Consider the following 27,110-nt stretch of genomic DNA (forward strand, 5'->3'; position numbering starts at 1 on the left):
CCCTGACACCACCACTGCCAGAGCCTCTCCCATTCGCTGACCTGCTCTGTGAAAAATACATTTGCATTTTAATTTACATTTCCTTAACACTGATCAGGTATGAGCAGGGCATTTACCTACCCTATTTACCTACCCTCCGTACTGCAGAAGCCTGTCCCAGCAGTACAGGAATGCAGAGGAAGAGGCAGCCTTGGAGGAGATGCTGGTGACCGCAAGAGTTGACAGACAGCAGAAAGACCAAATACCACATGGCACTACATTTCAAGCAGTGGTCCCTCACACTGCCAGATTTAGTGGCAACCCTCCATTGCACAGCCAAGGGGAGTGAGAGAATCTGGTGGATTTAGCACCGGGGTGGATGGGAACTGCTGTAACTTTCAAACTCAGAAAGAGATAGAAGGTGGTTTGTTGAGGGGTACAAAAGTTCATACGAGCAGTCACAAGAGATGGACATCTTTCCTGCAACCCTTCAGGCAGGCCCTATCTGGAGGAAGACCGCAATTATGCGGGTAAGGTCACATATTTCGGCTTGCCTGCTTTCCCTCACCCTGTCGAAGGGCTGCAATAACCATCTTCTGGTGGAAGCTCCTTGTGAAATGACCCAGCAGGGGACATGCCCAGGGTCCTCCTTGCTGGGCCACATGCCTGTGGTGGAACCACAGCAGAGACTCCAGTTTCCTGCTGCAAGCCCCTGGCACACTGGGTCAAGTGCTGCCTCCAGCAAGCCACATGGCTGCAACCATGACAGGGGGCACGGAGAGGGGAAGGAGCTACGGCTCCTGTTGCAAAAATGGAGAAGGAGCTGATTCCAGGTGTTCTGCACCCAGACAACAACCTTCTCTCTGTTCTCCTCCTTCCCTCTACCTGCCACCATCTCTGGCAGCAAGGAGCCCGTTCAGCTGCTCCTTTGCTGAGGTATCACAGGGTATCCACTAAGCACACAGCAAATGCCAGGGCCAATGGGGTTCTGGCCTCTTTGCAGGGAGTTTTGCGGTTGGCTTTCTCCAGAGGATGAGGTGGTATAGGGAAGTCCCATCTCCACATTGTACATCATTGCTCCTGTCAGAAAGGACACAGTTTACAGCGATGGGATCTGGACTGCTGAAAGACATCCAGTTCATACTTCTACAGCAGGGACCTAGGAGTGGCTGGAGCACACACAGGGCAGCAGCGATTCGCACTTCCAGGGTGAGAAAGAAACCAGATGCCTTTGGCACTAACAAACACACACTGCGTGTCTGTGACTGCATGTGGCATAGTGTCCTCAGAGAAACAGCTCAGCATCCCCTTCACACTCAACTGTTTTCTCCTTGCACAAACATCTGATGCAAGCAAGCCAAAAATATAAACTAATTATAATGCATTTGCTTTTTTATGTCACCGAGGCATATAAGGGGCCAAACAGTAGAACAAGTGAACAATCCCTGTGCCCCTGGCACAAACAGAACCAGCAAGGGAGGGTCACCACCACTTCAGCAGCAATTTCTCTACCTTGCATCTTCCTCTCGCCCATTCTAGGTGACAGGTCTAAAGTAATGTATTGTCAAAGATGGGAGAAAAAAGCCCAGAGGACTGATGTTCCCAGTGCCCCCGGATCCTGTGCACACTTTCAGCTCTTCTAGGTACTACAGAGCAACAAACACCAGCCTGCTCTGGGGCTGGCCTGCGTCTCATCAGAGCTACTTCCAACCCCAACTCAGCCAGAACCCCCCACGTGGGCTCCCTACCCTTCCTGGCTTCTTAAAACAAGATCCTCTTCATGTCCACAAGCCCAGCCTACCATGCCCACCGATGTCTACAAAGCACTCCGATAACTAAGCAGCGCGGGCCAGCCCGCCAGTGATTCAGCCAGCCCCAGGCCAATGGCTGGGACGTTTCACACCGCCGCTGTCACCGCCACCAACGTCTCCATCGCCGGCAGGAGCCCTGCGGGGCCGCGACAGGAAACCGGGTCTTAATCACCATCTCACTTTTCATTCCCCACTTTAGTTCTGCTATTTTAGCAGCTGCTGCAAGCTGGCTCCACACTTTCAGATGAGCAACCGTTAGGGTACAGGGTTTAGCTCAACTGTTTTCAGGCTGCAACTCCGAATGCAAAGAAAAATGTGAAGCTAGGGGAGGCTGGGGGTTAGAAATCAGGCAGCGATCAAGGCTTTAAGACACAACCAAGCCAGCAGCAGCCTCCTGCCCAGGTTGACATTGCCTGCACTACCTGGGACAGGCAGCCAGCCTGGTGAGTCCATACAGGCACGACGCTGGCACTGGGTGGACCTACTGGCCTGGGCTGCTGCCCACTTGGGACAGTTGTGCAACATGGTCTGATGCAGATGCATCTCCAGGTGCTTCCCCTTCTCCTTGTTCATGATACATCTATAGATCTGTGGCAATACCAGGGACAGGCTTATCAGCTAACTGCTCAGCCTCTGTGGCAGCCAGGGAAAATTCCCCTTGCAGGGGGGAAGTCTACTGCCACTGTAACCTGTGCAGATGGCAGAGCCAGCCCCTGTACACCTGCATCAGGGACCATCTACAAGGGAGAGAGGGTGCTGTGACCCTGAAAGGTACATGACCTGAGCTCACTGGCACAACCTTCCCCATGTACTGTCACAAGACTGCTCACCAAGTGCTCATCAACCCATGCTCATGTGGCCCGTGGACCTCCAGAGGCACCAGCCAGCCCAAGAAAACAGGAGGTTGGATTTTGTGCCCAACTTAGTCGCTTTCTCCTTTTGCAGCCCCTCAGCCTAGGCATAATGGCAGGTAATGAGAAAGCAACCCCAAATCTCTCCAGTCCTGAGCATCCAGACTGGTGCAGGTAACTACTGGAGACAACAAACCACCTGTGCAATTCCATGGATGCACACACATGTGCTGTGATAGGTCCCCACCATGTCCTGAGGGACAAGGGGACATTTGTAACCCACATGCCCAATAGCTCACTTCATCCCTCCCATGTCTCCCCTGCTACACGATGCCCACGGCTTGGTGTGCAGCCCAGCAAGCCCTGCTCCCTGTCCTCATCGGTCTTCCTGGCACAAAGCAGGCTTGATGGCACATTATCAGGAAGGCACAAATTGCCCCTGCCCAGCCCCTGAAGCATCCTCACTCAAATAAACACCACACTGCATCCCAGGACAGGCTCCTGTGCATGGGGGATAGAGAGAATGCTGGTAAAAATGGGAGGAAAGAGCTGTTTTTTACAGCAGGACAGGGTTCCTGGCTGAGTCCGATGCAGGATGAAACCTTCCCCACCTCTTCCATAACAGTGACCCTAAGCCAATACTTCTGCTGCAGCAGGAGGACATAATTTGCTTATTTTCCCCGCTTCTGACCCCCCTGATCCCAGCTACTGCCTTCCACTGTGCCAACTGTCCTCGCAGTGTGAAGAATTCGCTATGGGTGAGCAGAGCCCAAGGAAAGGATGCCTTTCCCCCACATTTCAAGGTGGCAGCGTTAAGCGGAATTCTCTGGGACTCCCCAGTTTCGCAGTGCCACAGCCATCAGATATACAGAATTATCATCAGAAAAAAACAATGGTGTTGGCCCAGCACGTGAAGGGCCTTGGCTTCCCAGGAAGGAATGACCAAAGTGGCAGGTCTTACAAGGATGGCAACACAAAAGTGAGTCCCATAGCTGGCACCTCTGTTTTTCCTCTCCCTCCTCCCTACTTCGGGAAACCACCACACAGGAAAACAAAAATCACAGAATGACAGAATTATGTCGGTTGGAAGGGAGCTTCAAAGACCATCTAGTCCAACCTCCCTGCCACGGGCAGGGACACCTTCCACTAGACCTGGTTGCTCAGAACCCCATCGAACCTGGCTTTGAACACTTCCAGGGATGGAGCATTCAAAACTTCTCTGGGCAACCTGGTCCAGCGCCTCACCACCCTCATCATACAAAATTTCTTCCTTATGTCCAGCCTAAATCTATCCTCTTTCAGTATAAACCGGTGCCCCCCACTCTGTCACTACAAGCTTTGGTAAAATGTCTCCATCTGTCTTATACGCTCTCTGCTATACATTGAAAGGCCACAATAAGGTCTCCTGAAGCCTTCTTTTATCCAGGCTGAACAACCCCAACTATCTCAGCCTTCCTTCATATAATCACAACCCACAGGACCCAGAAACCTTGACAAACCTCCAGGCAAACAAATCACCAAACACCCCTCTCCAACACAGTGCCCAGAATCCCAGCAGCCGATAAAACTCCTCTCTGTTCACTGTCACTACCAAGACACAGGCACTGCAGAGACTGATGCTTCCCTCCCACTCACACGTGGATGTTGCCATCAGAACCTGATGCCGCAATGCCTCATTTGGCAAACCCAGCTCCTCCAGGAGGGAATGGGAAATATGATCAGAGGAGCTGGCGACCTCGCCCTCGGTGAACAAACACTGAATCGATCTGCAAGACACAACCTCAGAACATCCTCTCAACACGCTCCTTCACTGTCATGAGTGTCCTGAAGTTCATAAGGCCCCTTCCATGGTGATTGATAGTGGGGAAGGCAACAAGCATTTCTATGTCACGTTGATAGCAGCACAGCAACACCCTAGAGAGACCATAAGGAGAAGGAGCAGAAGTGACAACAGGGTTTTCATGACTGCCCTAGTGCCTAGAGGATGACGTGTGCCAGGGTGAGATGCCAGGGCAGACTTTAAACCTGTCACTTTCCTTTGATTTAAGTGTCAAATATTCATCTGCTGGCTTCCCATCAGCTGCAAGGTTTTCCCCTAAAGCCATCATGCAAAGCCGACGCTGTTTAAATTTAAACTTCAGATATCTGCTTCTTAGATGGCCACCAAATAGCGTATACATGATAGACCACTACAGTTTCATCAGAGCATCTTGTGACACTTGACATGGTGAAACACCTGGGGATCTCTTCTGCATAACTTAGGTACTAGCACCAAAAAGGCCAGTCTTAAAATTATGGAACCCTTGAGCCAAGACCCAAAGCAACCTTTGCCACAAAACTAATTAAATCTTTGGGAAAGAGGATAGTATTTACCTCCTGCCTTCCCCATTCTGCTTCAAGCAACGTTATTCCTGCAAAGCTCCCACGTGGTCCTTGTGCCATTACCTCCACGCATCACAGCTGCAATGGGTGCGGAGCCTGCGGGTGACACAGCCACTGCCAAATCGCCAGTAACCTATAGGCATTTTCCCTTCTCCAAGCTGGCCTCGATCTGACCACCTTCTCTGTCAGAAATGCATGGAAATCATCTCTTGCTGCAAGATGGGCTCACAAAACTTGCTTTAAAAATCCCCCCCAAACAGCCCGCCTGGGCCATGAACATTGCTATAGCAGGCGTAGGATTCATCTCACCTACCCTATAGCCACGTAAACCATACATATCTAGTCTAAGCAAGCTGGCTAGGGGCACACCGCACCTGATCAAAGAAAGGTGTTTGCAGTGTTGGCGTCTGCATCTGAACAAGTCGGCATAGGGTGCTTTTGCAGTTGGTAAAGGGTCTGCCACACAGTCAGGGAAGATGAAGGTGCAATTAATTTCATTTCTCAGATCCATCTCACCTTAAATCCCATGGACAATGCTGACTAGGTCTCTACTGACCACAACAGAAACCAAACGCTGCACTGCTGACCTACGTGGGGTGGGGGGAGTGCCATGCAATGACTCCCACCTTGCCAACTGGTCAAACGAAAAGAAGCAGAAATTTCCAGTAGGCAAAACCGCTCTCAAAGCCTAACTTCAGCATCTGAGATGTTGCTACCTCCACCCCAGTGTGCTTCCAGCAGTTAATCCTCCATCCCTCTAGCAAGGGAGACAAAATAGATATGCCACATTTTGGTTTCCCCACCTTGTGCTCCAGCTCTTCCAAGTAAGTGAAGACAGTTTTGTGCTCATATAACACAATGGATGAAGTGCAGATATACATCTAGCCCATTCCATAGCCCTGCCTCTGTGGGTAGCTACTTCTGGCAACAGGGCAGGCGGGAACATGCGAACACTGAGCATTCATCTCAAATGGCTCCATCGGGATTCATTTCACCTGAGGATGGTTATCAGAGCATGCAGATTTCAGTGGTACATTCAGCACAGCTGTATTAACACATCTCAGTAAAACACCCTGAGACTCCAAGACAGAAAATGCTGCATGGGCAGCTAATTTCCTCCTAATAGCCCATTTACCTCTGGCAGAAGTTAAGAGACTGCAAGTGTTTCATGAGCCGTTCGCAGGAACATTTGTAGGCATTACTGAGTAACTCAGGAACTTAATTATCTCTTTTAAAATGACCTGTGTGATTTAAAAACCTATTTGGACTTCAGGTGCCCTGGGATCTGTAATCCCCAATCTAGTTGCTCAGATGGCACAATCTTGAAGTTACCATGCAGGCCACTCACATTGCTCTAAATTGTTCTACCTGCCCATCAAACCCAGAAACATGCCCTGAAATCCAGCTTCCCAAACAGAGAAGTTAAACCCCAGCAACCAGCTCCTTATCCACTACCTGCCTGAGCTTCCCAAATGACAACAGAAGTATGCATCCTCTCTGCTGGGGGAACTTTCAGCATAAACGCACGCCTGAGCACCTTTAGACATAAAATATATATGTTTAGGGAAGTTATTAAGCTTCTCGGAAACTTTTGCAATCTTATTTACAAGGCTCAGCAGCAGTTTTTAGAGTCCACTGGCAGTTCACAGCTTCAACCAAAAGATACACCACGCACGAGCCCTCTTACTAATAATGGCCCGTGGGGCTGGAAAGCCCCTGTGCATCTCTCAGCCCCATGCTACAGCGAGGTGACATGCCTGGGTGCTCGATTTGAATACGTATGGCTGAGGCCACCCACGGGCAAGCACCAGATCCTGCCTCTGAGCTGCAATCCTGACCCCAGAGACGCAAGGTGAGCATGGCAGGGGCCGGTGTCTTCATTTCTCTACCCTAAAAGTATTTCCACCAAGCAATGGTTAAGAGCATTCACTAGAGTTCTGGGTCTTTTTCAAGTGTGTTATTGTAGGAGAACATGCCCAAAGTGGATGAACATGCTGGTAAAACCCCTGATACCCCTGCCCTTGTGTTCACTGGCTGATGCTACAGGACCCAAGAGCCAAACCTCCATCCCCTGCCCAAAGGGCAACACCAGATTATCACTCAGAACAGTTTAGTCCTGAGTTCAGTTCCTGGCGTGCGATTATCTGATACAGAGTCTAAAGGGAGAAGGCCTTAAAGGCATTTTCTACTTTACTACACAGGGACCTAATTAAGCCCCTGTTATAAGACATCACACGCAAGGGGTTCTGCTACAACAGTTCCTGGAGCCAGATGCAATGTAGTTTATTTTTATAGCACAAGCAGGACATAGTTCTTTACTGCAGAGTGGCACCACAGCCTGAAGAACATATGATCCCATATAGACGCCAGCACAAAACGCCTTGCAAAGGCACATCAGTTCTTCAAATGAGCATAGCAAAGCATCAAAATCATAGATCCACAAAATGGCTCGGGTTGGAAGGGACTTTCAAAGACCATCTAAGTCCAACCTCCCTGCCATAGGCAGGGACATCCTCCACTAGACCAGGTTGCTCAAAGTCCCATCCAACCACACCTCAAACACTTCTAGGGACGGCGCATCTACAACGTTTCCGGGCAACGTGTTCCAGTGTCTCATCACCCTCACAGTAAATGCAGAGACCCAAATCACATGCTCAGGACACAAGCACTGATTCTCAAGCCAGATTTCTCTTCTGTATTAATGCACTGGGGCTCTGGTTCATGTTTGCTGAGAAATCAAGTGCAGCACCTAACATGCCTCCGCTGCCCCGCTGGCAGCTCCTGCCCCAGGCTGGTACTGGCGAAAGGATGTGCTGCTCATGACACAGATATTCAACATCATGGTCCAGCACCTTAGTGGAAACCAAACATCTTCAGCAGTTTAAGCCATGCCATGAACCTCAGGCGACGCCCAAGTGTGTGGTCCAGCTGGCGCACCGGCCGTCCCAATTGACACTGCATACAGGAACATCGGGCAGAGCCACGCACACTGCCACCCCTGGCACATCCCTCGCTGCAATGCCCCCTCTCAAAATGTCTCCTTTTGACTCCAAATTCTTCTTGTTCCTGTACGGCCCTTTGCACCCCTCCAAGCTACCTATCCACATCCAGCTAAAGCCACCTCAGCCACCTGCCAACCCACTCGGGTCAACATCTCCCCAGCAACTCCTGCTGTCCCATACATCCCTCCCACCTTCACAGCTCAGCTCCTTCTGCATCTCCCCCAAAGACAGGTTCCTCCCCCTTGCTCATGACTCAAATCTCATCACCTCTTGCTCACACAGCCTTAATGCCAGTGGTTATGGAAGCAGAGGGAGGTTCAGGCACACACTCTTGGGTAGCCTGCACATTTGTCCCCAGATTCCAGTTGGTTTCATGAAGTTTCACTGGTTACATCACTCAGTGCTGTTAAGTCAACAGTTGTTGGTTTTTTACGTTACTGCAGCCAGTGGTTTGCCCTTAAAGGCTCAAAATTAACACACTGCAACAGCAGTTGCCTTACCTGTTTCTCCACCTTCTGGTTTGTCGCACTGGAGAAGGGGGGTAATGTCTCTGGAACGAAAACAAAAACAAAACCCACAAAGAATCGAAGAAAGCCACTAACAGCATCTATTAAAAAGACAAAAATTCCATGTTGTCCTGGAGAATATCTACAAAGCTGCAGCCTTTCAACACCAGCTTTTACTTCAAAGTGACATCTCGAAGTGTGGCTTGAAATGACACGAGCTGCCCCATACATTGTACGCCACCAAGGGAAGCAAAACCTCTTCTGTGAACCCTTTAGATGGACAAAGCAAGGGGAAAAAGGTGCCAGAGACCCAAAGCACATTCATGGAAAAGTACGGATGGTGGAATTAAGGTTCCTGGCTCTAGGCATCATGCTACAGCTGTTACAAAACAGCATATTCATCTCAGCTGCATAGCTATCAATACTGTGTGCATGAGTCATCTGTAATACTTATCTAATGGTGAGTAAGCTGCTCCCGCCGGTCATACCTTCCAGATAAATCTGTATAGAAAACAAGAGGGGAAAAAACCTATCAGAACATCAAAGATATAAAAGGAAGGGGATAGTAGCTGGGCAGCAAGACAGCACCCGAAGTGGCAGAGGGAAAGCTGGCTTGGGGGTCATCAGATGAAATGCGCACCAGGAGGAGCAAGACAACTATAAGGGTCCATACGGAGAATGAGTAATGTATCACTAACCCAATCATAACAAGACCCTTCCCGCTGGCAGCAAACACCTATGGCAGAGGAGGTATATGACACAGATTTTGGGATTGAGGTGCAAATTTGGAGAAGATACGGCAGTTTAGCGGTTTATGCTCATTGTTTCCTCTCCACAAGCAATGCTTTGCAGTGGGTGCGGGTCCAAGCCAGGACCCAGCGCCTCGGAAATTGCTGCTTGGAGCTGGTGTCTGTAAAATCCCAAACAGCAGGGAAACTCCAGCCTACCCATGCACTGGGTGCAAAAGGATCCTGAACATGAGGGATGCTTCCTCCCCTAACCTTGTTTTTAGTAAAGCTCAGCATCTAAATTGCAAATAATGTAAAGATGCAATTAATGAAAGAAAAAGACAAAGCCACCTTGTTTCAAATCTGTTTGATGCAGGCAACCCTGAATGACCGTGCTTGCTCTTTCACACCCAGCCATCCCTGAACTTTGTGTCCACTGCCTGCTTGGGCCTCGGCAGGCTCTGGTGAGCCACAAAAGCCGAGGCCAAGCCTTAAGAAGACTTTCTCAAGAGAGAAATCGATGCTGGGGAGGCAGGGGAAATACCCTAAGGGTCTCCCAAGGGGGCTGAGTCATCACATGGGTGTTTCACGGAGATTTTGGAGGGGTAACTGGGGAGTGGGGGCGGAGAGGGAGAAAACTCCAAACACCTACCCAGCTTCACACAGCAGAAAGGAAGAGAAAACCCCGGGTATGAATCACCCTGCCCCAACATCTCAGAGCCACCAAAGCAGTTCACACAGGCTGCCACGAAGGCTCCCGCCAGCACAGAGGAGCCCATCTGCTGTCCTTGCAGCCTGGCTGTGGGGCAAGAAGCTTCAAGGGTGGGCACAACGCTTCTGTAGGCTTGCCTGTATGCAGGCAGCAGCTGTGGGGACTAGTCCAGATCCACCAAACCCTGAAACCTCCATAGCTAAGTGTGAAGTCCAAGGTGGCCACCTCCTACCTGGGAGGGACTGGAAAACAAAAGCTCTGTCATGGCTAGCAGAGCATTTAATAGAATCACAGAATGGTTTGGGTTGGAAGGGACTTTCAAAGATCATCTTATCCAAACCCAATGCCATGGGCAGGGACATCTTTCACTAGGTCAGGTTGCTCTAAGCCCCATACAACCTGGCCTTGCTGCTTGAGATGGGGCACGCACAGCTTCATTGGGCAACCTGTTCCAGTTTCTCACCACCCTCACTGTAAAAAGTTTCTTCCTCATGTCCAAACTAAAGCTATGCTTTTCCCAGTTCAAAACTGTTGCCCCTTGTCCTGTCACTGTATGGCCCTACTAAGTCTGTCCCTATATTTCTTATAATCCCCCCTGAAGTACTGAAAGGCTGTAACAAGGTCTTCCTGGAGCCTTCTCTTTTTCTAGTCCAAGCAACCCCAACTCTCTCAGCCTTTCCTCACAGGAAAGATGTTGCAGCCCTCTGATCATTTTCGTGGCCCTCCTCTGGACTCGCTCCAACAGGTCCCTGTCCTTCTTGTACTGGGGACCTCACTTCTGGGGCAGCTTCTCACGACACCCCCCATCACTGCTCAGGGCTACCTCTGCGTTACCTGCCCTGCGGACAGCGGCTCTTGTAAGGCAAGCGCAGGAACGGACACCGTCAAGAGCAAGCTTGACTGTGGGGTTTTTTCTTATGGGTTAAATTTTGCTCAAGTCAGTGTTTCAACCCAGGTCACTGCAGGGTCCTGTGAACCTTAGCACCAACACCAGGGATGGGCTGGAAACCAGTCTGGAGAGGAAAGTCAGAGGGATCAACCTCTCTGGCATCAGCACACTCATGCCAGATGAAAAAGGTGTCATCACCATGGCCTCAGTCTGTCCCTCTCAGCACCTACCCATCAACCTCAGAATAAAACCAATTCCACCACCTGAGCACAGGCTGTGTACGGGGACAGCCATTCAAAAACCAAACCAGGCCAACATAGTCTCTCCTGAATCCTCAAACTCATTTTCATTATATACATTTTTATACATTTTCTTGTCTTCTTTTTTTTTTGTTTTGGTTTTTTTTGAGGTTGGTTTTTTTTTTTTCATAGAATTGAGAAGAGCCTCCCTGGAGCCCAAACTCCATCTGCATCTGCCTCAGGCAAACACATAATCCTGGCCAGAAACAAACCAAACACCTGGCTTCCACCATTCTTATTAAAAAGTTTCTCCAAAACCTCTCTTCTGACACGATTAGAAACTTTCTTCTCATTTCCAGCCTAAGCACAGTCATGCCAGGTGAGATCCATTCACTCCTGAACCAACAGCTCCTTCTGCTTCAGCAGGTCATCACCTCCCTGATACACGTTGACCGTGCTGCTCCAGGCTGTCCCCTCCCAGTCCTTCCCGTCCACCTCTTCCCATCTGAATTTATCTGGAGGACACAACAACTGGACCCAGTCAACAGCCTATCTCAGGAATGTGACCTGTCCTCTAGGAAACCTCTGCTGCTTTTCTAGGTACACATCTGTTCCGAGATCTTTCTAGTAGAGTCTTAACTCTGGTTTTAGGTCTTGGTATTTTTTTCTTTCTTTTTTGAGCTGTATGATCAAAACTGCACATGCCTATTAAATGCCTAAATATACATTTCATAGGAAATCAGCATACAGGGGAAGAGGGGGAAAAACCGCCACATCTTAGTGTTAAGATGCAAATAAAGCACTGGGTAGGAATTGAACTGGCCACAGCTGTAATCTGGCCCTTGCAGTACTTTTGCAGCACGTGTGATACAAAATTAGACAGAGATTAGGAGATTCCTTCAAAAGAATAATTCTTCCAGCTATAAATAACTTCTGAAAAAAAAAAAAAAAAAAAAAAGGCCTTCATTCAGCCAAATTGGCTGAAAACCTGATATAACACAGCATTTAGCCTAGCCAGTTCTGCAGGGAGGAAAAAAAAAAATAAGAAAAAAAAGAAAAAAAGGAATCAATAATTATCTATGTAGCAACCTACTGCAGCTCTACACATTTCTATCGGTAAATAAATGTAGTTGTATTACAAGGATTGCCCATCTGTATTACGATACAAAGGCAAACAAATGCACACCACCAGCTTCGGACCAAGGCTGTGGAATTTACAGAAGCAAGGAAAAATCAACAGGGGCTTTGCCTGAATAAAGACCGCTCGTTTAAGCATACACGGCTTGCGCCAATGTTCAGTGAACCAGCTTGGCTTGCATGCGTGTGTGCACAGTTAAAGATAACCATCTCGATATATTTATATCAAAGAGTGAGAGAAAAAATCTCGCATGCAAAACATGGTGACGTTCACACAGATCTTGCAGATCTGGAGGCAAGCGAGCAGTGCTCTCACAAGAGGTCATGGCTCTGGAGTTGATAACCCCTCTGACGTGGGCGTTTTCTGAAAGGTGAGTTCATTTAGCTGCCCCTACAATTTCTGCTCTACACACTGTTGATGCAGAAGTCACACGGCAAGCATGCAATAAGGTGACAAAGCACTGCAGTCATCCAGCTCCTTGTTTTCCACAAGCTGGAGAATACTTTTGCGTTCCTTATTTTAGGCTTGGAAGTTTGGAGACTGGATTCTTAAGAAAAATGTGTAAAACCAGTCTGTTCTCCTTAACCACTAATGTGTCCATTTGCTTAGATAGCACCTTTACCCTGGCACTGGTGAAGCGTTTGGATTTTTTATGGAGCAAAATCGCAACCACCGGTGGCACGTAAGAGAACTGCCGCTAAGCATCACCTCTACAGTCAATCTGCTTCTGGATTTGCATCTGGTTTGGTCACTCCAGCTTCATCTGACTTTTGAAATGCACCTCCCAATCCCTACAGTAACTACAAATTCTCGTTGTACGCTGGGGCGTAAGGTACGCTGGGGCGTAAGTATAGCCGTCATCTAAGACGTTTGCAGCCATTAATTAAATTTCTGTCTCTAGGTAATGAGAGATGCTATCTCTCTTCGAAAGCAGCAGCCTTGACTCAGCATACGGTGGAGAGGGAGAGCCTTCACTTTCTTCAAAGGTCAGCAAAGTAACGCCCCGGAAACCCCGAGTAGTAACACCTCGTCCTTAACCAAGGTACAAGAGCTGTATTTAGGCAGCTGCCTGATCACAAGGGCTATAAGGACACGTGTCTTCTCAACAACAACCAACTTGAAATACGGATACCTTTTATTAGCCACCCTCATATTTAGCTTTGCTCGGAAAAGCGTGCTGTTCCGCTGGTGGGACCTGCAGCATATGGAAAAGCGGTTATTAGTGAAGTTAATTACAAACAACATGGCTACTTAAAAGGGCTAAAAATAGCATTGATGTATTAATAGATGGAGCACAAAACTGGGACACAGAAGATGAAGATTCTGATCTTGAGTGCAGCAACATCCGACATGATCTTGGGTAAATCTTTTCATCTGCCTGTTTCGTTTTCACAGTTACAAAGCAGGCAGAAAAATCACTTCTCAGAAGGGTGGCAAAGCTGAATTCCTCAACATCTGGGAGCACCAAGAGGTCTTTTCTTTATCTCCATGCAAGTGGAAAATGCTTCCATGTCAGCTGAACTACGTCCCCAACGATAATTTCATGCCGTTTATGTGGCAACTCAGGTGAGAGTTCCCAGAAAGCTGTAACATTCACCTTCAATAGCTGAGTTCACTAATCGGTGATCAAAGGAGCGCAGGCTTTGGAAATAGTTTCCAGCTGACTTGGAGCTGCTGGAGCAGAGCAGCCAGAGAAGCCCTTGGTGCACCGGCTCGCGCCCAGCGCTGATCTGCAGGCAGGAAGACCATGGCAAAAGAAAGGGGAAACGTCTGACTCATTTACCCCCTGCAAACTTTAGCTAATTTAAAAATCTTATGCTTTGCATCTAGCTAATGGTCAGAGACACACAGACTTATAAAGACATTATCAAACCCTCTGCCTCCTCACCAGACAAGCACGGTCCCAGCCCAGCGCCTGAGTGCAGACATGACAAATCAAGCCCTTCCCCAGTCTGCAACCTCTGAGTCAAACTAATTACAAAAGCAAACAAGCCCCCAACTACCCTTCCAGGCTGGACAAATGCCATTGTCATGCTGGAGGACATCTCCTGAACATTGGCCTGGCAGCAGGAGACATCAGCCATGAGAAGGAGGAAAGGACGTGAGGACCCACAGCTCCTCTCCCAAACCCCTGACGCCCCAGACAAGCTCCAACACCCAGCCTTGCAGGGGTACCAAGGCATCCCTGGACCGACTCAATCTGCCATCTCCCCGGCTTCCAGGCTAGTTTTGAAACTTCACAGAGCAGATGGCTACATGCAGGGTAGTCAGATGAGCACAACCTCTGGTCCACCCATGCAAGCTGCAGTTGCGTGGATGCAATCCTGGCTTTGCCTCAGGATGCTGAATAACCCCTCTACATCTATGCCTCTGACGCAGCTGTCTGTACAAATGAATTGAAAAAATTGTCTTTAATGATGATGCAATTGCTGTGCTATAGGAGACCTGCCTCCTAATAATTATAATGCAACACACCTTAACAAGGAAGAAAAGGGAGTGGAAAATTAATGTGTTTCAGCATTTGCAGAAGGCTTCATCTATTTATTTAAAAAACAGGGAGCCTGAGTCTGAAAATGAGACGATGCAGTCCCACAGTAAATGACAGCAGTTATCCTACTTTTGCACTGATGTAGAAGCGGTAAGACTTTGCCCTTGAGTGTTTTTTTACCTTCTGCTCAAGAGTTCAAGATGATTAAAAAAAAAACCCAGCAAAAAAACATAAAAGCCATAAAAGCCACAAACCATACCAGTTTCAATACAAACAAATAAGGATGTTTTCTTTAGACATTTCTATCATGGCAGGAGTGAGATAAGCGGACCTTTCATATGACTATTGTGAAAATAGCTGCAGGAAGATAACAAAAATTGAAGTACATGTTGGCTGTAACTGTCAGCTACTGTCATCTCAGGCTGCATCTGTTCCCACGCTTAATCTCTAAGAAGAGCAAACACAAACACCTAGCAGGACTTCAAAAAGTCAGCATCTATCAGTTGCACAACTGGCTTCCTAACCAGAAGGGATGGAGGGACACCCCGAAGCAGAGGCTGACTCCCAGAGGCAGAATGCTTAGAGGGAATAGATTGGATGGAGGGATGGAGGGGGAAAGGAAGAGACACGGGAAGGAGGAGCAGCAGCCTCCTTCCTCCTCCATGTTTCCTTTCCTCCCCACTCTCATTGCACCAAACTACTCAAGGCTTCTGCTGCTTGCCATGCTTTCTAGCAGACAGAAAGTCCTTTAAAACCACCCACACGAAGTGGCATCTCAGGTGCTCAGAGAAACCCAAAGTTGCTTCAAGAGCCAAGGCTGGCCCAAGACAGGCCAAGCTCCTCACTGAGCTCCAGCGAGCTGGTCCCAGGAGAAGATGCCAAAGGAATGAGGTGCTGGGACATCCTTGGCTGGCAGTGCTTCAAGCCCCAGCTTTACCAGGCAGAACCGAAACTCTTGACTTTGGGTGAGATGTTTGATGGCCCATAGGACTCCGCAGCGGAAAGAGGGATGACCCCTCTCTTCTGTACTTTGTTCATCACAGTTATTCAGCTGTAGGACCGTGGCAGAAGCATAGGGACTGCGTAGCACAGCAGGTCTTTGCTGTTGATGGGGACTCAGAGGTGGCACCCTGCAACTACCAATGGGAATGTGAAAAGGAAGTGGCAGCAAGTTACAGCCCTGGGAAAAAAAGAAAGGACACACTTGGTGCACGCTTCTTTCTTCTTTTTCAAGCAGATGGAACGTTTTCAAACTTCCAACCTTAGTTTTTTGAAAATACCCCTTTATATTGGGATAAACCACTTCATTGAGATGGAGATGCTCTCCAAAGCCAATATCCACTGCACCTCTGATGGATCAAAGATTTTTTATGTACTTAAAGGTACAAAAAGATGCTTCGAAGTGCAAAGAATATATGAACTGTCAAAAAAATTGACTTTTTTTTTTTCTCTTTTAAACAATCACCTAACTCATAAGCAAAGTCAAATTAAATTAAGAAAAGGAAAACTCTAGCAAGATGTTGGGAAGTATTTAACAACACCATGCATATTCCTGTCAGGAAAAGCTTCCCATGGGAAGGCTGGCAATGGGGGAGCTCAGTCACCACTGGCTTCCCAGCCCAGAGCTGCACTGCCTAATCTGATGCTGGCAGCATCGTGAGCGGCGGATGCGGTGGGTCCTTCCCAGCTTGCCCGCTGCAGGACAGAGTTCGGCTGACTTCATCGGAAGCGAATCCCCCGCCTTCCCTCTTCCCCCTCCAGCCCCCCATTCATGCTGGGAAGGAGCCTGGCAAACCCTGGGGAGATTACAAGGCAGGGGAAGCAGGAGGTTAAAACACTCTGAGGCCCCTTTCAGTCTAAAAGACAAAAGTAATCGTGAAGCTAAAACAGATGCTTTGCTGAAAATAAAAAGTGGTTTACACAAGTCTCAAAGAGAAGCCAAAAAAAGAAAATACCGTAAAGTCCCAGGAAACTATGAGCATCCTGCTCTTATAAATAATACTTGAGTCTACAATAATATTATTGCAATATTTTGAAATGATGCTGAAAGATTATGCATGTTGTTTGAAGGATAAATTTGAGATGGCACAAAAAGGAGACCATGCTGCTGCATCTGAGTTTAAAAATATATGTGTTTACAATGTACTTCCATGAGTGACACTGGAAAGACTGACAAGACCAGCCACCCAGGCACAGGCACAAGCAATCACCCGTTTAAGTGAGCTCTCAACAGCCAGAGCAAGAGATGCAAGAGCCAGAGCAAGAGAAAGACCATGGAGAGATAAGCAAGAAACACAATTCAGTGTAATTGTGCTCAACTCCCGTCCCACTTGGTGAGGCGACCTGTTTCCTCAGAGACCCAGAAAGGAGCAATAGTCCAAGATAATATTTCTGTAGGTTCACAGACATTTGTCCGTGGTCTTTTATGGTGCTTTGACCCAGCTCACCTGTGTAGGTAAAGGGATGCTCAGGCTCCGGGCTCATCTACTCCTCCACCTTTCTGCTGAATCTGCCACCTCTGAGCCGCAGCAGCTGCCAGCAGTTTCGTGGCACAAGCACGTCTCTGCTGCCGAACGGACTGAAACTGCCATGTCTCTCCCCGTCAGTTAACACGAATGGATCGACTGCAATAGGGGATCACAAGCTGCATGATCTGAAGAATCATAGCGATAGAATGGTTTGGGCTGGAAGGCATCTTAGAAGGTCATCTAGTCCAACACCCTCTCATGGGCAAGGACACCTTCTACTAAATCGGGTTGCTCTAAGCCTTGTCCAACCTGGCCTTGAACACTTCCACTGAGGGGGCATCCACAGCTCCTCTGGGCAAATCTGGTCCAGTGTTTCGCCACCCTCAGCTTAAAATGTTTCTTCCTATGTCCAATCTAAACCTCCCCCCTTTCAGTTTAAAACCAATGCGCTTTGTTCTGTTGCTATAGGCCCTGGTAAAAGGTCTTTCCCTGTCTTTCTTGTAAGCCTCCTTTAGGTACTGGAAGGCTGCAGTAAAGTCTGCTGGGAGCCTTCTCTTCCTCTTCCTCTTCTCTTCCTCTTCCTCTTCTCTTCCTCTTCCTCTTCTCTTCCTCTTCCTCTTCTCTTCCTCTTCCTCTTCTCTTCCTCTTCCTCTTCTCTTCCTCTTCCTCTTCTCTTCCTCTTCCTCTTCTCTTCCTCTTCCTCTTCTCTTCCTCTTCTCTTCCTCTTCTCTTCCTCTTCTCTTCCTCTTCTCTTCCTCTTCTCCAACCCCAACTCTCTCAGTCTTTCCTCATCGGAGAGATGCTCCACCAGGACACTAGGGTAGATGAAGGTAGCTCTCCTGGAGGTGAGCCCACCCCTGGAGTTTGGGCTGTATTTATTTTATCTATCTGATGAACACCTTTGGCTGCTTCACTTGCTAACCCACCCTTCTGAATGGCAAAAGGACTCTGCATCATCTTCCCCCAACCTCTGGAGCGACAGGTGAGCCAGTCTGCCAAGCAAGGAAGCAGCACAACTAGCAAGATGTGGCTTTACTTTGTGCTGACTTCCAGAAAGTTTGAAGCACCCGTGCAACTGTCCTGGCAGTTAAAACTCTGCTGTAGCTGCAGGTATGTTCACACTAGACCATGCCTCATGGGTTTTATACTCGATGGCTACTTATATATGCAGAACTCAAAGATGAAGATAAGTCTTCCTACCTACTGCCACCTCAAGCCAGCTGTCACCCCGCTGCCAGTGGAGCTTTCTGCGGACCTCCCTTCGGCACCGACAGGTGATGTTTCACCCCCAAGTTTAAGCCAGACCAGTACAGAAGTGACAGCCCCTTTGTTTAGTTCTTATACAGCCAAAATACCTGCAGCTCAATTACAGCCAAAACCTACTGCCTGGCAAAAAGAGCAGCCAATTCTTTACATGCAGGACATAGTGGCAAACAGTAGAGAAAAGGGAAAAACAGAAGGGGGGGGGTGGGGTGGGGAGGAGGGATGAGAAAAAAAAAAGGAGGGAAAAAATTGAAATAAGGGGGGAAAGAAATCAGATGTGGAGAAAAGGATGGAAAGAATAAAACGACCGGGCAGGGTGACTTTAGTAAGGCTCACGCACCAATCCAGCACTTGCTCACGTGGCATACTGCCCATGAAGAACAGGCACTGCATTAGGTACCAGGTCCCCTGCACACTGCCTGGCCCCAGGCTTTAGCCTTCCTCCTGCACAGACGGCCTCAAGATCATGTTTCGATCCTTATAAATTATTTACATCAGATATGAGGAAGTGGAGACATTAGAGATGGAAAAGATGCACCAACCTATCCCCTGGGGAAGACAGCTAGATCCTCCCCTGTGTCACACGAGCAAAGCAGTGATGCTCTGTCTCTCCTTGGGAAGATGTTTTGCTGCTCAATGCCCTCACCAGGTCGAATTGCTTCATGGTATCTTTGCATAAATTGCATTTGTTTTGACCTCTAACTCCTTCCTCCTGCCATCACCACCTGCCTGCATCCCATGCAGTCCTCTGGAGTTACGCAGCATCACAGTGATACTTCCCCCTTTAAAAATTTTCAGAAGAAATTAATCATTCTGCAAAGCCCAGTGAAAGATATCTTACAGAATACTCCAGAAATCATGTATTCTTTTAAAAAATAAGTATCAGACTAATTTTGAAAACCAAGAACCTTCAATTGGAGGACGTTCAGCTAAAAGTTCGCTCTTCCTGCCTTTGCCTCCCAGAGTGGGAGGGCAATCACTAGTGAGGGATGTGGTCAGCAGAAAAGTATTTCCTGAGCTACGGACCAACTGCTTTGTAAAGTTACTGCTGCAGTACCAAAGGAAATGAGTGACTGCAGTGCAGCTTCATGCTGCATCCCGCAATGCTCAGCCAGCTGGAGTTCATGGGACGGGGCAGCACCCGCTCTCCTGATCGCTTGGCAAAGTTCAGAAAGCACAAAACAACCCTGTCCACATCCCTAGCATCACATTGCAAGAGCTAACTCCCTCCTGACAACTGAGATAGAGTACATAAAAGGGTGTGCCATGCTTTGAACTCCTCGGTAATTCACCTCCTTGCCAGGATTTACACATTCTTTCTGTTGGCTCCAAGAGTTGTCAATGCTTCCCTCACTGACACAGAGCTTTGTGCAGATGAAAGACTCCTGCTGCAGGTCGTCAAGATTTACTGTAATTTTGGTTCAGATCAGGAAAGCACTTATGCATGAGCTTAAATCACTGCCAAAGTCAAGGGCACTGGGTTGCACGCTCCCATACTCCCAAGCAATCAAGATTAAACACTTTTTTTTTGGGGGGGAGGCGGATAAAAAGGCATGGAGAACCTCAATTAAAGCTTGATGGCAATTACCTATATGAGCTGTTTGTTACTGTAACAAATCAGGTGGGAAGATGATCAAGCATAGTTTGGATGTGAGGACAGAAACTGGATGGGGAAAAGCCTGCACTCAGTTTGCTCAAGCAAGCACAGGGTGCACGACACAGCGTCCGTTCATAGCACCTTCGAAAACGGGCTCTGTTTTCAGGACACCCAAGTGTTTTCAGGACACCAAAGTGACAGAGAAGAGGTTCCCAGTTATTTTTTTACTGAAGATTCACCTTCTAACAGATATTTTCTGACCTGCTTAAAATGACTGGGACCGAGCTCATCTGTTTCTTCCCCAGGGTGTACTGCATTTCTGCTGGCTTGTCCTGCTTCACATGCAGGAGCCTATGCTGGTACTGGGAAGCCCTGAGCATAGAGCAGATGTTTTAGAGGTTCTTCCAGATTCCACAACTCCTACCTGGCTGGCAGCAGCTATGCTGAACAGATCTGGGGATTCAAGTATATTTGGTAGTTCAGCCCATCCAGTCACCATTCCTGCATTCCCAGAGCTACACACGGGATGGCTGCCAGCCACAACCACATCCCCAACAGGTTGCTCCACAGATCTCTGCTGTACCACCACCTAAGGCTGTGTCAGAGCAGGACCAAAACTGGGCACTGACAACGTCCTAGCCACACACTGGAATCACTTCAACCTTCCCACTATGAGCGTGCAAGCTTAACCCAGAAAATGGTTTCCAGCAAGAGCACTGCGGGTTGCAGGTTGACTGTGCACTGGTGGCTTCTAGAGAAAAATTATCTCAGCTGACAAATAAAATTACAGGTTTGGTTTTGGTTTGGTTTTTTGTTTTTTGTTGGTTTCTTGTTTTCTCCCAACTGCAAACTCAGTCTGGGAACTGAAAGCAAAGACCTGAGCTCTCCTCGTCACCTGAAGCACCACCACCTGGCATGTAATCTTGACGTGCTTGAGGTGCACATGCTATGGGGCATGCCGGGTACATGCCATGGGTATGTGGGGTACACGCCATGATGGCATGGGTGTGTGGGCTGCATGCCATGGCTACAAGGGCTGCATGCCATGGGTATGCAGGATGCTTGCTTATGGGTATGCAGTGTGCGTGCTGGGAGCATATAGGGTATGGGCATACCATACCATGGGTTTGCACGGTGCACACCATGGGTATGTGGGGTGCATGCTGTGGGTATGCAGGGCACACACTGTGGGTAAGCTGCCCGAGTCCAACTCAGCCAAGGTTAATTGCAACAGTTCAGAAGCCACAGCAAGACTCAACACCTGAGACGACAGACAGACAGAGTACACAGCCGGCACTTAGAGGGAACCCCCTCCCTCTCCTCCATCCAACATGATCCTGCGACAGGACAAAGCGCAGGCACCCAGCAGGACAAGCCAGGCTGACTCAGCTGGGAGTGACCTGGCCATGCTGGCTGGCCACCCCAGCTGGACACCAGTCCCGAGCATGGTGCTTCCCTGTGACTGCCCCCAACCCCCCACTGAGGCAACCACCCATTTCCACAGGATGGGGCAGCCCTGCACCCAGAGGCAAAGCAGCGACATGCAGATACCTCAGCAGGAGCTAGAGAATGGGAAAAAACTTACTGTGGTGTTATGTCAGGCAGACCCAGCTGGGGAGCACAGCCCAAGGGCCAGCTGGTCATCCACAGCACCGGAGACCTCCATCCCAGCATCACCTCCGGGCACCAGCGCTTGGGCAGCGGTGGCTCAACAGTGGCACAGGGCCAGGGGCTGGCAGGCTGGCCTGAGGTCACTGTGGCAAGGCTGGGGTGACTCAGAACAATTCAGGGACGAAAATGGTGAGAAGAGAAAGTCTGAAAGAAAGGAGATCTAGCTCACATGTGACGGCACCCAGAAACGCCTGGGACCACTGCGCTGTGAGCTCTGATGGGTGGTGAGCTGCACGACAGACAGCAGGAGTCAGGACACAGAAAAACCTCAAAATCAGGCTGTGGACACTGTTTCAGGAGAAGGAGGAAGGCTGTGCATCCCCAGGGATGGTGCCACCCACAAGTAGGGTGGCATTGTCCTGCTCCCTGACCCCCACAACCCTGCCCCGGGGATAGGGCTGCCTGGGGATGTGGGACGCATCAGCCCCAGCATTTCTAGCAGGCTGACAAAGAGGACAGCTGCTGCAAATGGCAGAAGAGCCTTTCCAAGGAGTCACGCATGACGCAGTCTTGGCCCACTGCCACACCAAGGAGGGCTGTTATCTCTCATGGGGTACTGCAGAAAGATGTGCCAGTGGTTTGGCTCTTTGAACCAAAGCGGTCCTTTCTGGCCAGCATCACTCTGAGACCCATCCCATGCTCCTAAGAGCATCCCAGAGCTGAGCCAGCACGGGTGCTCATGGTGAGACCTTCAGCTGCAACGTCCTCACCGTACACGGTTGTCAACCTTACACCCACACAAATAATGTCTTTTGCTGGACATCTGGGACTTGCCCTCGTGCTGTGCATTACGTGGCTGCCACAGGCCAGCTTGAAGATACTTCTAATTAAAGGGTGAGCGAGTAACTTGCTGTGGCCACAGAAAACCTGAAAAACTCACATGAGACCATTTAGCAGGACAAACCCACAATGCGCATTCAGTTTCTGTCTGTGGAAGAGTGCAATTTATCAGACTGATGCTGAGCTGAGCTAACGACCCTGCCCTGTCCTTAGTACAACACTGTAAGAGAGTATTGACCTGGCAAAGACACCCTCCTGCAAGGGAAAAACAAAGATGCTAATTCAGAGCTGCTTTTTCCAGGAACCTCTCAAGGAGAGTTTAACCACACTTGGGTGGTTGGGTGGATGGCTGGTCTTGCTTTCTGCCCAGGAGGGCTCCTAGGGACAAACTTGCCTTCATGGACAGAGCTCAGCTAGAGGAAAGGACAATCCACCAACAGGTCCCTCTGCTCTCCATCAAAAGCTTTGCCCACACGCACTGCAGAAACTAAACACCCTGCACTGTCAGTTCTGCACTGAACAGGGGCAAAGAGAAGGCAAAGGGAAGATGCTGTGTGGGAAGAAGCTATAAGCAACAGCAGTTGTTCCTCCCTGGCTCTCTCCTACCTGCTAAACACCCAGAGAACACCTTGAATCGTCAACAACTACCAGACAAACTCCAAAGCACCAAGACAGAAAGGGAAAGAGAGGAAGGAAAACAGCCTATCCATTAAAGAGGTGAGAGGATGGAGAGATGAAGCTTTGTGCAAGCTGTGAGTAAGTCTGGAGAAAAGCTATGGCTGGTATAGGAGAGGATGGTTATTCGCACCACCTAATGTGAAGCAAAGCCTTCACACGCAGTGGGGGAAGAGGGTCCCTACAAAGGCTGAAGTCACCAGCCGTGCATACAAGGACCTTCCAAGCGAAGACGCGTTTGCACAGCGGTAGGCCCGCCTGTTTTAGTTAAACGAACAGCCTCCCTTCCCCTCCTCAATCTCACACCCTCCTGGGCACACGGACAATCCTCAGAGCCTCGATCACCAGCAAAACCTTGACGCAAGCACCTCTGACCTACAGACACAAATCCATTTATCGCCAGGCTGGGATGCTGGACAAAGAGGAGCAGTGTCTCAGAGCTGGGTGCCAGGGCCACTCTCTGATTCAGCAAAGCCCTTGATAAGAAATGTCATCCTCCATTGAGTAATTTTAGCCCGTGAGATAAGAATCTCTATCAGGCTCAAACATATGGCTGGCTGCAGAGCACGCAGCAAAATGAGACGGGTAATTTATTTGCTTGTGCTAAGAGCACTCCCACACTCCGAAAAGCTGATGCAATGAAATAATAAGTGCCAAATTACACTGTTCTTCTCTGGAGACCTGGAAGAGGCTCCTGCGAGATACAAGGGGTAGTATCTCTCTCCTCCGAGCATCAAGCCACCGAGGAGACAACAGTACTACACAACTAACCAAGGCACGGCTGCACAGGATTTTCTAAGGCCTGTTTCTCTCGTTAAATCCTGCTCATTACATAGGAGCTTACACCCACAGATAGGACTGGGGCTCTGTATGAAGTGCCAGTAGATGCTTTCAATGGGAGGAAGCGGAGGGGTTAAGTGACAGAATTAGACAGGACCGAGGGCTGAACTCCAGCCTCCTGAGATAAGCCCTAGTCATTACAGCAGGACCACCAGTCTCACCAGTCTACTCAGTGCTGGGGTGTCCCCCTGCTAAGTCCAGCTTGGCACCTCTGCTTTAGGTGACCCGGGTTAATCTGTATGAACAGAATATTGGGCCAGACACTGCCTGGCTTGAGTTGCTCAGAGTAATGAACTCCTTCACCTGAGCTGCAACAGGAGCATCTGATCCACAGGGACAACTCAAGGATGCTCCCAAGAAGCACTTAGCATATTTAACCACTGGGAAGATAGAGCTCTTTCTTACCCTTTCTCGGTTATCATCAAGAGAGATATAAAACTAGATGTTCTCACTCTGTACAGCCACTCTATTCCCTCTCATCTTCAACAGCACAGCTGTGGTTCAACTTGTATCACACACTCCCCCACCATCACCTTTAAATAGGGGAATTTCACTCTCAAACTGAAGATGAACATTGGAAACATCCACCCTGAAACAGAAACTCATGTTTAACCCGCACGTATTTCAATTTGGTGCTTCTAAGGAACTGGGCTAGACCCAGACCTTGAAAGTGTCCCTCCTCTCTCTGATTCAAACCTGGTGTAGAAATGTTGTAGCTACACACTTGGTCACAATCTCCTCACTGATGTGAAATCAATGTTGCTTCCTGGCCAGTGGTATCTTCCCATCACCAGATCTACCCATGTCATCGGCATCCTCACTGGAAATACCAACAGTTAAACCAACGACTGAATGAGTCAGATGAAAAACTTCTTGCTAATACTAAGAGATGTTCCTTCCAGCTCAGTGCCGAGACACGGGGGTGAGGGGGAGTGGGGAAACCTCTGATGTGCAAAAAACGAGGGGATTTTAATCTCAATGGAGTTCAGTTCAGAATTTTTCATCATTGCCAAATTTATTAGGGAATGTTAACATGACAATATAGGTCTACATGCACGTGCTGGCATGGCCTTCCTGGCGACACCACACAGAGCAACCTCAGAGGAAGAGTCTGATCAAGCCTTTCCACCCTCACCACCACAAACCATCCTGACTGCGCAAAGTGCAGCAGAGGAAAGCCACATGCCCCTCACACCCATTGAGTTGTATCACTAGAACAGATGAAACTTAAGACACCTCTCTGCCATCTTGGTCAGCCTTCCTCTCCTCCAAGGAATGCTCCCAGTGCTCCAGAGCCCAGGGCACAACAAGCACGGAGCCACATATGTTTAAAAGGAAGAAATATTTGCAGCAGGAAAGAAGCTAAAAAATAAATCAAGCTTCAACTTCCTTTTCTGCAAACAACATTTTTCAATTCTCCAAAGGTGGTAAATTGAAACCAGGTAATTTTGCTCTATTTTCCCCAGCTGCTGCCTTTCTCCTCTTGTGGCTTTGGATGAGGCAATGTGATAAGCCCATTTATTTCAGCTCTCTTTGTATGTCATCAGTTTGGAAAATACATCACTGTCGTGCTCTGGAGCTGGAGCTGCAAATAGTGCAGATGAGCATGAGGGACTTGTTATCCTCCCTTCCAAAAATAAAGCAGCAAGCTCCTCTGGCACAAAGTAAAGGCACAAAGTTTCCTCCAGAAGCGATGTATTTAATGTGCGTGTGTGAGCAGAGCTGCTTGAAAAATTAAGTCTTAGATATGTGGACAAGTAAAACTAGAGTCTGCTGATTATTTTTACATGAAGCCTGCTCAAGTGTCTGCTGGTCTCTGTGATGGGCTCTGCAGAGGCAGGCACGGGTGATGCAGGACATGGGGATTGGGTAACAGAACAGGAGGGAGGCTGGGGGCAGTACGAGAAACCACTCAATCAAAAATCAGTGCCTGGACTCATGCCACTTCTTGCGTGATGGGTATTTGAGTGAGGTGGGAAGGAGGGAAAATGTTTGGCTGGTTTAGGGTATTTTTTACCTTGTTATGAAGCCAGTCCCACTCTGGAGGTCAGGAAGCTGGCTTGTAGCATCACCTTTCCTCCTTCCTCCTGTATCTTCCCTTGTGCACCTTCCTCCTGGGCAAAAATCCATCTCTAACACAAGAGCTATACTCCAGGCTTTTCTCCTTTTGTGCACTCCCAACAGCAACACAGCACTGATTTTAGTTACTTGTGCAAAGCAGCCAACTCTGTTCTTTCTCCTTGTGCGATACTGGAGATTTCAACTTAAGCTCCCCTGTCCCCAAAGCCTAGGGGAAGGGTTGCCCAGCGAGTTCAGAAAGTCTTTTGAAACATTGTAATCCAAGGCAAAACCCAGCTCGTCAAGCTTTATCATCTGAACAGTGAATGCACCTATAAAGAAAACACAATTTTAGTATGTGGATCGGGACAGACTGACAAACTTTCAGGTTTTATACATGGTTTCTGTTAGTATTAAAAGAGAGTAATATCTGATTCCCCCTTCAAGGGGATACCCTGCCCTTACAGTACTGAATGAAGAACATCTTGTTCATGTCTGCAAATTCAGCCAACAGAAGGTACTGCTCAAACTGAGATGATGAACAAGGCATGTCAAAGAAAGAGGAAAAAACCCCAATTCTATCACCCTTGGAGGGTTTCAAAAGCTTGATTATTTTTTTTCCCATTCTAAAGGAGTGGGGAGGAGGGGGGGGAAGATAAAAACCTTGGCGTTTTGAAGTTTTCTAAATTTAAAACGATTTTGATTAGAAGCACTTTGGTTCAACAGTGGGAAAATCTCACTTTGGTATCATAAACTTTTACACTTTTCATTGTAATTTGCATTAGAAACAAAGATTCATTTCAAATACAAACCAAAATACCAACACAGCTGGAAAATTTAGATGTACTGTCAGTAGCCAACCCTCTCCAAAATTTTACTATACTTTCCACAAAAAGGAAGATTTATTGAAGCCGACTCTCTCCTGAGGGTGCATTCAACTTCGGCACGGGTATATTGGTGAAAAATTCCCAGTCAGCTCAAGTGCTGACAAAGGAAACATCGAGCTGCTTTAACCAAATTAAATGGATTTTAA

The 27,110-nt window shown here is 48.4% G+C and overlaps 1 long non-coding RNA gene across 10 annotated transcripts in view; it reads right to left on the bottom strand.

Moving 5' to 3' along the window:
- LOC114015953 (uncharacterized) overlaps positions 1-27,110 on the bottom strand; it is a 142,065-nt gene that overhangs the window by 15,835 nt on the left and 99,120 nt on the right. For all 10 annotated transcript variants that reach the window (XR_008731213.1, XR_008731217.1, XR_008731219.1 and 7 more), the window contains one exon: positions 26,037-26,409. This is a non-coding gene — a long non-coding RNA (uncharacterized LOC114015953). The remainder of the gene's footprint in view (positions 1-26,036; positions 26,410-27,110) is intronic.

This window comes from Falco cherrug, chromosome 3, assembly GCF_023634085.1.
Source record: "Falco cherrug isolate bFalChe1 chromosome 3, bFalChe1.pri, whole genome shotgun sequence".
Lineage (NCBI taxonomy): Eukaryota > Metazoa > Chordata > Aves > Falconiformes > Falconidae > Falco > Falco cherrug.